The 11,981-nt window shown below is 39.1% G+C and overlaps 1 long non-coding RNA gene across 1 annotated transcript; it reads right to left on the bottom strand.

Moving 5' to 3' along the window:
- Positions 1–2,267: 2,267 nt before the first annotated feature.
- On the bottom strand, positions 2,268–11,730 carry LOC115833173. The gene is made up of 2 exons (XR_004028619.1): positions 11,661–11,730; positions 2,268–2,521 (listed from the first exon to the last, which is right to left on the bottom strand). It is a non-coding gene; the product is annotated as an uncharacterized LOC115833173 (long non-coding RNA).
- Between the last annotated feature and the right edge of the window lie 251 nt (positions 11,731–11,981).

Below are 11,981 nucleotides of genomic sequence, written 5' to 3'. Positions count from 1 at the left end.
CATCAATTGGGCTGGGAGGTACATGAAGACAGAATGGAGTTGAGAGACAGAGTGAATAATGGTAGAATTCATGGGTTGTATATCTCAGAGGCATAACAGACATTTAAATGTGGGTGGGTGAACTGCTTGCTATTTTTGAGGCTTATTTTCTTCAAAGGTAAAATTGTAATACATAATTACATGGAATCATGGCAATAACTTGCGAAATATGCTCAGCACAGGGCCTTGTATATAAAGAGCACTCACTACCTATTCTCAGTCGTTGTTGAACAGACAGCACTATGTATTGTTTTCATTTTAATTCCTTAGCTTTAAACTAAAAACTTGCTTGCGTCATACATGCCTGGATATCACTATATATTATTACCAAGAGATTGATTTTATGACTAAAATAAAAGGCAACTTGTTGAATTGAGAGGTAAGATTAATTAAATGTACTGTCTAGGGACTTCCAGGAAAATCAGAGTTCTTTCAATACACAAAGACTAAACTAGCATAAAACATTATCTAAAATATTAGCATCATATAGTATATAAAACCTTCTTAGAAGTTTCTCTTCTAGATTATGTATTTTCTCAAAATGTGTCTACAAGCATAATGAACGAGTGCTAAGCATGGCAGCTGACAGCATCAACTTTAGTAGAACAGATTAGATTCCATGTAACTAATACAGATCTCTCTGTAAGACGTGAAGACGGATTAGCGTTGTGCAAATACATAAGGGAGCTGTGTTCCTCAGCTTCTTCTGCTCACTTGCCATCTCTCCATCATTCACTTTTAATTAAAAGATTAGTGAGTAGTTTTGAAAAAGAAAAAAGAAACAAGGGAGGAAGTTCCTGTCTCCTATGGTTTCAAGTAGTAGGGTTATTGAAAGAAGATTTGGATTGAAACACAGATCTCATCTTTTCATTTGTGTAGCTTTTTTCTTGACCCGTTATTTGAAGTTATAAATCAGTAAGAAACAGGATGACAGGAGCTCTATATTTAGTGTTTTAAGGTAGGTAGCAGGTTAGTTTTTTTCTGTTTATTTGGGTTCTTTACTTGTATGTTTGCATTTAATGTCAGGTTGTTGACTGCAACTGAGTTAAGTTTGTATTTTGAATCTCTAAGTTAAAGTGGGTCAGGTTTGCTCACTCCACTTCTCAGCCATATCTAAATAATCTTCAATAGTGTTTTGATTTCCTTTATTCACATTTACCAACTACTGAATTTAATTGAATAGATAAGCAAAAGGTACTTCTGTTCTCAGGCCAGGAATGTAGAAAAATTTTACAGTGACTTAGAAAAACCACTGAACAATAAGACATGGGACTCGGGTCCTTATTTTGTTTCTGCAGCTGACACATTGGGGTCTTGTTTTCTTATGGTTTAAATGGGAAGTCAATCTTGAAGGTCTCCCGTGATCGTTATTCTGCAGGGGTTACATGAATGTGGATTGATTACTGGAGTTGATCTAAGAATGTTTACAGGTGTGCAATCTGTCCTGATGAGAGTGGAATTAGAAAGGCTAAGGCCAAATGTGTGTACGGGTGTGTTATGTTTATATTTGAGAAATAGGCAAACCAGTGGCATAAACTACATTACAATCAGAAGGCATTGCTGGGAAATGTAAGAATCATTTTTATCAGATAAGGCAGCTCAGGAAAGTGAAAAAGAATGTGTTTTCCCCTGGGGAATAAGGCTGAGCTGATTCCACTAGTGGGCCCTGCTCTTGCCTCTCTCTCCTATACTTCACAGTGGCAGAGTCTTTGAAGACAAAGGCAAGAAGGAGACATTCCTCAGCCACTCCACAAAGATAGTAACGTCAAGTCATACAAAAGGAAAATTACTTAGTGGGAATCATGCACATTTTCAATTCCTCTTTGATTTGTGTAGTAAGCGAGAATGAGTTTTGAATATATTTAATTGAAGAAGCCACTTCCAGAATTCCTTTTAAGAATAATCCCCACATTATTATTTTCCATAAATGGATACGAAAATAATATGTGTTGAACTTGATAATTCCTATATTAGGTATTTATTTATTTGAATACAGGATCTCGCTCTGTCACCCAGGCTGGAGTGCAATGTCACTATCATAACTTTTTTTGTTTTATTTTTAGTAGAGATGAGGTCTCACTATGTTGCCCAAGCTGGTCTCTAACTCCTGAGCTTAAGCAATCCTCCTGCCTGGGCCTCCCAAAATGTTTGTATTATAGGCGTTAAGCACCATACCTGGCCCATAATTCTTATCTTTCGGAAGGCAGAATAATAATGATTTATAAGGATCATTGTCAAGCATATTTTAAGGTCATCAACATTATTAGAATGTTAAATAACAGAATACATAGACCAAAGTGTATACATAGACCAAATGTATGTATTGCTTTGCACAAAGGCAAATGTGTCTCTTTTAGGGAGAGAGGGACGACAGTGTGGCCAGGCAAACTCCTTCCATACAGTCTTCCAGGCTGACTGAGGCACTTCCATCACGGCAATCTTCAACACTCCTCAGTCATCTGGTTATTCTGGAACCTGTGAACTAGAAGTAGAAAGGGCACAAGGAACATTTGCAGGACTTTTTTGTCCTGCAAATTTTATTTATTAAAGCGTGTAACATAGTGTTTTCATATACATATGCATAGTTAAAACTACTACTGTCAAGACAATTAACATATCGTTCATCTCATATTGTTAACTTTTTTTGTGGCTAGGAGCATTTAAAATTTACTTTCTTAGCATACACTATTACCAGGTAGAGTCCTCATGCTGTACATTAGATCCTGAATACAGTTTTCCTAAGTAATTGCAGTTTTATACCCTTTGTCCTGTATCTTCTTATCTCCAACCCACTTTGTCTCTGGTAACTGCTGTTCCTACTCTCTATATCTGTTTATTGAACATATTTTTAGATTCCACACATGAGAGAGATCATGCAGTATTTTTTTGTATGTGCCTGGTTTATTTCACATAGCATAATGTTCTCCAGATTATCCATGTTGTCTCAAACGGTAGGATCACCTTCTTTTGTTTAAAGGATGAATAATATTCCATTATATGTTGTGCGTATGTATATGTATCATAATATCATTATCTGGCCATTCATGTACAGATACTTAAGTTGTTTCTATATCTTGGCTATCAGGAATAATGCTGCAATGAACATAGGAGTGCAGATATCTTTATGAAGTACCGATTTCATTTCCTTTGGGTATATGCCCAGAAGAAGGATTGCTGGGTCATACAGTAGTTCTATTTTTAATTTAAAAAAAAATTTCTTATTTTGAGATGGAGTCTTGCCCTCGCCCAGGCTGGAGTACCCTGCCGTGATCTTGGCTCACTACAACCCCCACCCTCCCGGGTTCAAGCGATTTTCATGCCTCAGCCTCTCAAGTAGCTAGGATTACAGACAAGCAGAACCATGCCCAGCCAATTTTTGTATTTTTAGTAGAGATGGGGTTTCATCATGTTGGCCAGGTGTGTCTTGGACTCCTGGACTCAAGTGATCCCCCCACCTTGGCCACCCAGAGTGTGGGGATTACAGGCATGAGCCACTGCACCCGGCCGTCTATTTTTAATTTTTCAAGAAACCTCCATACTTCTTTCCATTATGGCTGTACCAATTTACGTTCTTACCGACAATACACAAGGGTGTCCTGAGAAAATCTTTCTTTTTTTTGGATGAAGATAGTGGGCTTTACTTGAAAAGAATGGAAGGATCTATTAGCAAAAAGTTGTATAAAATCCAAATTCCTAAAACGTCTATAGATCAGATATGTAACATTCTTCATAATTAGTGATTAAAGACCCCAGAATTTCATTTTAATTTTACTAAGACACTAATTTGAGAAACTGTGATACTCTTATAAGAGCTTCTGGGAATTAGCTCAAGGCCTATGCACACAATCTGCCAAGCTTCTACATCTTGACCTGATTTTGTGGCACTTTGTTATGTCTTGTCCATATTTTAGGGAGAAAATTACATGCTTTGTGAATTTAAGATTTTATAGAGGTCTCAGGATTCCTTCTGAATGCCCAAAGCCTACTGTATTACAGGTTTTGGTATTTGAGGTAATTTTATGAATAGCAATATATTTAATCTTTTTTGGGGGGAGGCAGGGACAGTTTTGCTCTTGTTGGCCAGGCTGGGGTGCAGTGGTGCGATCTCGGCTCACTGCAACCTCCGCCTACTGGGTTCAAGTGATTCTCCTGCCTCAGCCTCCCCAGTAGCTGGGATTACAGGCGCCTGCCACTATGCCCAGCTAATTTTTTGTATTCGTAGTAGAGACTGGGTTTCATCATGTTGACCAGGCTGGTCTCAAACTCCTGACCTTAGGTAATCCATCCACCTCGGCCTCCCAAAGTGCAGGGATTACAGGCATGAGCCACTGTGCCTGGCCGACATATTTAGTCTTGAATGGAATTGAAATTATAGAAAAAATATGTCACTGAGAGTATATTGCTAAACATTTTGCAAAGGGGGATGGGCAGTGAAAAAAGGCACCATGAGAAAACAGTGTGTTAACTTGAGTCCAGGAGTCTGAAGCTGTAGTGCACTATGACTGCATTTGTGTGTGTCTGTGTCTCTGTGTGTGTGTGTGTGTGTGTCTGTGTGTGTGTGTGTGTGTGCGTGTGTTTAGAATTATATATGTGGCCGGGCGCGGTGGCTCACGCCTGTAATCCCAGCACTTTGGGAGGCTGAGGCGGGCGGATCACAAGGTCAGGAGATCAAGACCATCCTGGCTAACATGGTGAAACCCCGTGTCTACTGAAAAATACAAAAAAAAATTAGCCAGGCGTGGTGGCGGGCACCTGTAGTCCCAGCTACTTGGGAGGCTGAGGCAGGAGAATGGCGTGAACCCGGGAGGCGGAGCTTGCAGTGAGCCAAGATCACGCCACTGCACTCCAGCCTGGGTGACAGAGCGAGACTCTGTCTCCAAAAAAAAAAAAAAAAAAAAAAAAAAGAACTATATATGTTACGTAGCATTTGTAGTGTCAAATTTTATCTTTATTAAATATATTTAGATGTGGTGGATACAGAAGTCCCAGCAAACTTTATAGTACAGTTTCTTAGGGTTGAAAAATATACTCATTGTTTTCTATTGTCTACAAAATACACTGTACTAACTGCACTCCTGTTTATGGTACCAAAATATCTAACGGATTAAAACTTAAGACACAAATCAAACATATCTGGGAAGAAAACAAATTTCTATCCACATAAAATGTTTAGGATAGTGTTGTTTCATTTTTAAATACAGATTCCAGAAGGATTTTAAAGAGGAAGTTGAAGTCAACATTTTCTACAGTGACCTTTACAGTTACTGACCCACTTGATGGAGCTACTGGGTTACTCCACACCTAACTAACTTATGCCTTGGCCCCTTGTTTCCTACTGTCTTGTTTCTTCTCTTGTGGTTACTGATTTATTTTACTCAGATCTTCAGGCTCAGCTGCTCTCTTCTAGGGCATACATTTTTTCAATTCATACAATAATTAGTTAAATCAAGATATGACAGTCTGTCTTTGACCTTATGCCTCCATCTTTTTGTAATTTGGCTTCTGTCCTGTCTGAAACCGTTCTAAGCACTATGGCTTACCTTTACTTTCACTTGGTTCCCTTGATGTTAGCAGCCCTCCAGACAGCCTGCCACTGCCATCACCCGGCTGGAGCAGGGAGGTGCGGTTGGGGCTGCCTACTGTATGGAGCCGGGGGACCATGGACAATGGAGCCCCACCCCTTCTGAGTTGGGGTGGTAGCTCCCCGGGTGCTGCTGCAGCTGCCCAAACCACGGCTGCATACCCAGCCTCGCTCCGTGGAGCAGGCAGGAGTCCTGCCCCACTCCCAGGCACAGCTGCAGCTGCCCAAACAGTGGCTGCAGACTCAGGCATCCTTACACTCTTGGAGGCCTGGGAAAACCTCCCTGCACTCTCGCTCAGGAAGGCCCCTGCCCTTGCAGGCTCGGAGGTGCCTGTTCTTGATGTCTGCCTTCTCTCTTTTTTTGTGCCAGGAGATAGGAGCAAAGTCAGGCAGCCTGGGTGCCTTGAACAGCAGTAGAAGGATGGCAGGTTCATGGGCAGAAGGGGGCAGGTCCCCAGTGAAGCCCCACCTTTAGGCCGGGAAGGTCTGAAGCCTGGGGGCAGGCTGCCAGTTCTGAGGGGGATCTCGTGGTGCTTTTACATGGGCCTGCCCATGGCTGCCCATGTAACAATCAGCATGCCCTTCCCCGCTCTGAGGCCCATAGAAGCCCTGGGCTTAGCCAGAGCAGAGCAGAGAAGCAGATAACCAGCTGCAGAGAGGAGCTAGGAGCTACTCTCTCTGCTGATAGCTGGAGAGTGTTGGGACAACCAGCGGCAGAGAGGAGCTTCCACTCCAGGGAGACCTGTCTGCAGAGAGAAGCAACCTAACCCAGGGCTTTCTACGCTCTGCTGAGGGCTGAACACTCGTCCAGACACCTTGGCTACAAAAAAGAGCTATCTACAGCAGGTCTCTGAGCTATTCTACTGCTCAATAAAGCTCTTCTTCCTCTTGCTCATCCTCCACTTGTCTATGTACCTCATTCTTTCCGGTTGCAGGACAAGAACTCGGGTCCTGCTGAATGGCAAGTCTAGAAGAGCTGTACCACAAACAGGACTGAAACATGCCCTTTGCTCACCTCGTTGTGGGTGAAGAGAGGGAGAGAAGAGCTGCAGCCCTTGTAGGAGCCCAGACCTGGGAGCTCCCCGAACCAGGGCTGTTAGTCCCTCTTTGAGGCCCTGAGGTTCCTGGCATCTCAGAGCTTCTGGGTGCCACCACATTCCCCAGTGCCAGCTGCTTGTGGGGTGCCTGTCCAGCTGCAGCCTTGCAGAGAGCTGGCACCCATGCCAGCACCTGGTGCTGCCTGCATTGCAGTAGCTGAAGGGTCTGACTGCATAGAGGCTGGACTTCACGCTTGCTGACACACCCCTCGCCACTCCATGCCTAACTCACCCTTGGGAGGCATGGGATACAGGCTAGTACCTTGAGCCAAGCACAGCCTGCCAGGCCGAGTGGGTGGAATGAGACCAGCGGGCCGAGCAAAACTCAGGAAAAGGCACCACTGGACAGAGGTTTTAGGCCAGAAAAGCGACACCCCCAAGGATCCCATAACACCATTGTGTCTGAAACCCTGACTTGGTTGTCTGATGCAGTTTTCCTTGGTCAATCTCCCTACTTGAGACTAGACACATGTCCTCCATCTGTAATAGTGCTGGACCTGGACCTCAGCTCCAGCTATGTTAGAAAGTGTACGTTTCCTGAAGACTTCTCTGTGCTCATACCTCTATTCTATCAGTCCTAGAGCCGCTGAGTGGTTCTGATTGTTTTACAAACTGAAAAATTAAGCCAAAAATAACATCTAGGAACGTCTCTCACTCTCTCGCAGATTCTAGTATCCTCAAGATAAATTAAGTTTATCATAGCTTTTACTTAAGCAAACAAGCTGTATCAAGACCCCCATACATGCTTTGAAGTTCATCTTAAGTGTTATGGATTATGAAAATTTGCTGTAATAAATGTTCAGTGGATGAACATCTAGTACCTTTTACCCAAGTATGATTATATTTGGCCTCAGAATAAATAATACAGTCTTTTCCAACCTCTCAACAGTTGCCAAAGTATAGGAAAGGGTAAGATTATGGCATGAAATAATTCATGTGAAACAGTTCATTAGGAAATACATACTGAGCTTCGAAAACACTTTGTGTGTGAAAAAGAAAAATAAGACAATAATAAAATTGTGTAAGGTGATTGAAGAAAGAGCACTCTAATGTTCCTTTAGGTATCTTGCGTATATACACAAGATATAGAGAAAAGAGAGAGTTAGAAGCATTATGGCATTTTTCAAAGAACTAGATATTAGTTTCTTTGAAATTTTTATTACAGTTTACTCTGGTCTCTTGTCTAGAATACATTCAAGTGCACATGTTTGCTGCTGCTAGAAGTTTGCCTATGAAATTCAGATTTATGGTTACCCTGGAATAAATTATAATGCTGCTTTTCAAATCTCACAAAAAAAATAAAATGATTACATAATTGAGTTTCTGATCCTGCAGGCCCTTGAACTTCTGTTTGTGCAATGTTATTATGAAATGTTATTTCTCTATACTATGGTTTTCTCATCAGTCCTGTCCTAGTAGTCTCATTTCATGTTAAGCTGACTGATGAGATACAATAATACTCCGTAAGGATACATTGCCTTAATTTTAATCTCAGATTATTTTGATTTGTAAAATGAATTTTCTTTATGTATTACCAGGTATTATGGTTAATTTTATGTGTGCATTTGGCTAGGCATCAGTACCCAGATATTTGGTCAAACATGATTCTGCATGTATTATGAAGGTATTTTTTTAGATAAGATTAACATTTAAAACAGCTGAGTTTGAGTAATTACATTCCATTATATTCCAAAGCAGATTACATTCCATTATGTTGGTACACCTCATCCACTTAGTTGAAGGCCTTAATAGAAAACTGCCTTCAAACTCAAACTGCAGCATCAACTCTTACCTGGGTCTTCAGCCTGCTAGCCTATCCTTCAGATTTTGGAATTGCTAGCTCCTACAATTTTGTAATCTAATTCCTTAAAATCTCTCTCTCTCTTTCTGTCTCCAGAATTATCAATAGGCTGTATGTGCCTATATATACATATACATACACATACACATCTGTGTATATATATGTGTGTGTGTGTATGTTTCTGTTTCTCTGGATGATATTAATACACCAGTCAAAATGTTAGCTGCATTATAAATATAAATGGTTCTAAATGCCTCTTCTAGGCAAAATTATTATCACTCAATGATTGTACTTTCTTCAGTTTTTTGTAAGCATACTGAATTCTTATATATTTTGGGAGAATGATGCTATATTTTCTTTATATTCATTAGCAGGTTAGTGTGAATTAATTTGTCTTATCACTTTGATTCAAGTGTTGGCCAGGAGAATTGGTTAAATTACTAGTAAGTGGTTAGAAAAAGCTGGATATACAAAATGATTGCTTAGGAGAAAGAGGATCTCATATGAATGTCTTTCTCAGGTAATGGATTAAGATCAGGTTAGGATTAGGGATGGGAAGAAAACAGGACAGATTCCCTGTGTGCTCAAGTAAGCCACAGTGGAGAATTAAACCAACAAGCAAATAAAACCTTGACCAAAACTTTAGGAGAAAGGGGGTGTGTTAGATAGGCTTGATGTAGTAACCCACAATCTAGAATAATATCTCCTGAGAAAGTGATAAACATAATTAAACAAAAAAGTATTTCCATGGAAGGCAATTGTGGTATAGTAAAAGGTAGTATTGACCCCAAACTCCAGCTGTGAGTTATAATTCAATAAACTTAGGCAAATTTTATTATTTACTCCAAGTCATAGTTTACTCATGTTTCATGTGAATATTAAGGCCCCAAGATTTTAAGAAAATGTGTCATGTAAAATATTGGTTAGTTCTAAAATCTTGCTGTGAAACAGGCTTTAAAAAAAGTATGTAGATTTCTTTAAAAGTGTAGTCTACTGGACTCTACCTCAGAAATACTGGTTTAGAATCTCTGAGCACTGGTACCTCTAAACTATCTCTGGAAAACTGTCTTCAGCTAATACTGATCCAGTTGTTGAATGTATATGCCTTTGAAATTTATTGAGCTCTGAAATGTCTTGTTCACTAAATGGCCTAGAAATAATTCTCCATGAAAAGATGATCCTGAATGGGTGGTATGAATGAATGGGTCTTCATGCCTTCCTGTTTCTCTTGCCATCATACGGCAAATTTCCACTATGTGAAGGATTCTATGTGGGACAGTATGTGAGATACAAACCCAATATATAGCAAGAGACAGCTTTCAAGAAGGTACTATTTTTTAGTAAGGCAATATGAATTCACAAATACCTATCAAACATGATGAAATACAGAAAATTGCATAATAGACACACATGGCTGATTTCTAAGTTATGGGGGTAGATACCAAGGAATGAAAAAGAAATGTCAATTTCCATGAATTTTTAAAATATGTGCAGCCTGTTAATTGAGAGGATTCTGTCAGTTGAAGAATGATGAACTTCATAAATTTGGAAAGGAGAGACTTATTTCTTATAAAGCGTTGCAGCCTGCCTGGTGGCTATTCTTTTTCTTTTTTCCTTTTGACACAGGGTCTCACTTTACTGTGCAGGCTGGAGTGCAGTTGCACCATCATGGCTCACTGCAGCCTCAATCTCCCAGGCTCAGGAAATCCTCCTACTTCAGCCTCCTGAGTAGCTGGGACAACAGGAATGCACCACCATGCTTGGTTAAATTTTTAAATTTGTGTACAGATGGAGCCTCACTATGTTGCCCAGGCTGGTCTTGACCTCCTGGGCTCAAGCAATCGTCCTTTATCAGCCTCTCAAAAGGCTGGGCTGGAATTACAAGAAGGTACATTCCTTCTTGTATCAGTAGGGAAAGAGTATTAAGAGCAACATTTCCAGATAATAATTTCATTTTAGGTAATAGGAAAAAAGTAATGATGAATGTAGAGAGATTTTTATTTGTAGGTAAGATCTTGAAGAGCTGAGAGAGTTTTTATAGAGAAGCTGTAGTATATAGACTGTGAAGTAGAAGAAATTTTACATAGGGCAATATCACAAAGTTGATTATTTTTTCATAATTTAGTTTTGTTTTCTTAAATAAATTACAATATGGGTATATCTCATACGTTAATAGTCTTTCATATATACAAAGTATAAGATTTGTAGTTTTCTTGGTAAATATATAAGTGATTGAATGAAGTGATTGTATGGACTATTAAGAGAGGATTCATTCCTACCTTAGTAATAATTTCTACATAAGATACAGAAGTAAACACTTTTTATTTTATTGATTCATATTCTGAAAAAGTTTCCTGTAGAAAAAGTTAAAGTGAATCTACTATATCAACCTTCAAATTTATATTTTTCATTTTCTAAATTCCTTGGAGATACTTAAAAAGATAACTTTTTCAAAATCAACCTATTCATTTATAAATTGATAAAAACCTAGTCTTATTTGGGTGGTTTTTGCCCGGATATTCATAGCCCAAATAATATTTTAGTGAAAAAAATTCAAATTTATTAATGCTGAATTCAATCAAGATAAAAGTTAGATGTAAACATCCTAAGTGTTATGGATTATGAAAATTTGCGATAATAAATGTTCAGTGGATGAACATCTAGTATCTTTTACCCAAGTATGATTATATTTTGGCCTCAGAATAAATAATACAGTCTTTTCCAGCCTCTCAACAGTTGCCAAAATGTAGGAAAGGATAAGATTATGGCATGAAATAATTCACGTGAAGCAGTTCATTAGGAAATACATACTGAGTTTCTATAATATATGTACTTCCAATAATTGAGAACAATACTTAGAGCATGATAGCATTGTGTGGGCTTTTAGCCTTCGTTTAACTTTTCTACTTCATTTAACTAGTATTGCTAGAAAATAGTTTCACAATCTTTGGCTAATTAATAGTCTCAAAAATATAATGATGGATTCCACTGGATATTCTAAATAATTTTCTGCTTGTTCTCGGCCTATATCAAGTCTACAGCAACAAAAACAGCCATGCAACTCTCCCTGCATATTAAATTAACATTCATTTTAGGAATTGAGTAGATCTAGTAAATGATTAATATGTGCTAACCAACTTACCATTTTAGGGCAATATTTGCACATGGCTAAACAAATAGATCTTTGCAGAAGATAATGAGATACGTGTCTGTTCTTTGCTTTCTTCATTGATTTGGATCACTGTACAATCATTAAGCTGAAGTCTATCTTAAAGAGGAGAGAGGGCTGCTGGCAGGAAGCCACTTTGGCAGGCTCTTCTCTGTTGTGGTCTGTTTGGTTCATCCACAGAGATATGGATTAAGATAGAATTATAGGAAATCCTATTGAGTAAAGGCCTACTGGATGAGAAAAGGGAAAATTAATTTAAGCCTCTCTACTCCTTCAATATAACCTTTTAAAATA

This window comes from Nomascus leucogenys, chromosome 25 (genome assembly GCF_006542625.1).
Source record: "Nomascus leucogenys isolate Asia chromosome 25, Asia_NLE_v1, whole genome shotgun sequence".
In the NCBI taxonomy this organism is placed as follows: Eukaryota; Metazoa; Chordata; class Mammalia; order Primates; family Hylobatidae; genus Nomascus; species Nomascus leucogenys.
The sequence above is the reverse complement of the archived record's forward strand: the minus strand, read 5'-3'. Positions and strand labels throughout refer to the sequence as shown.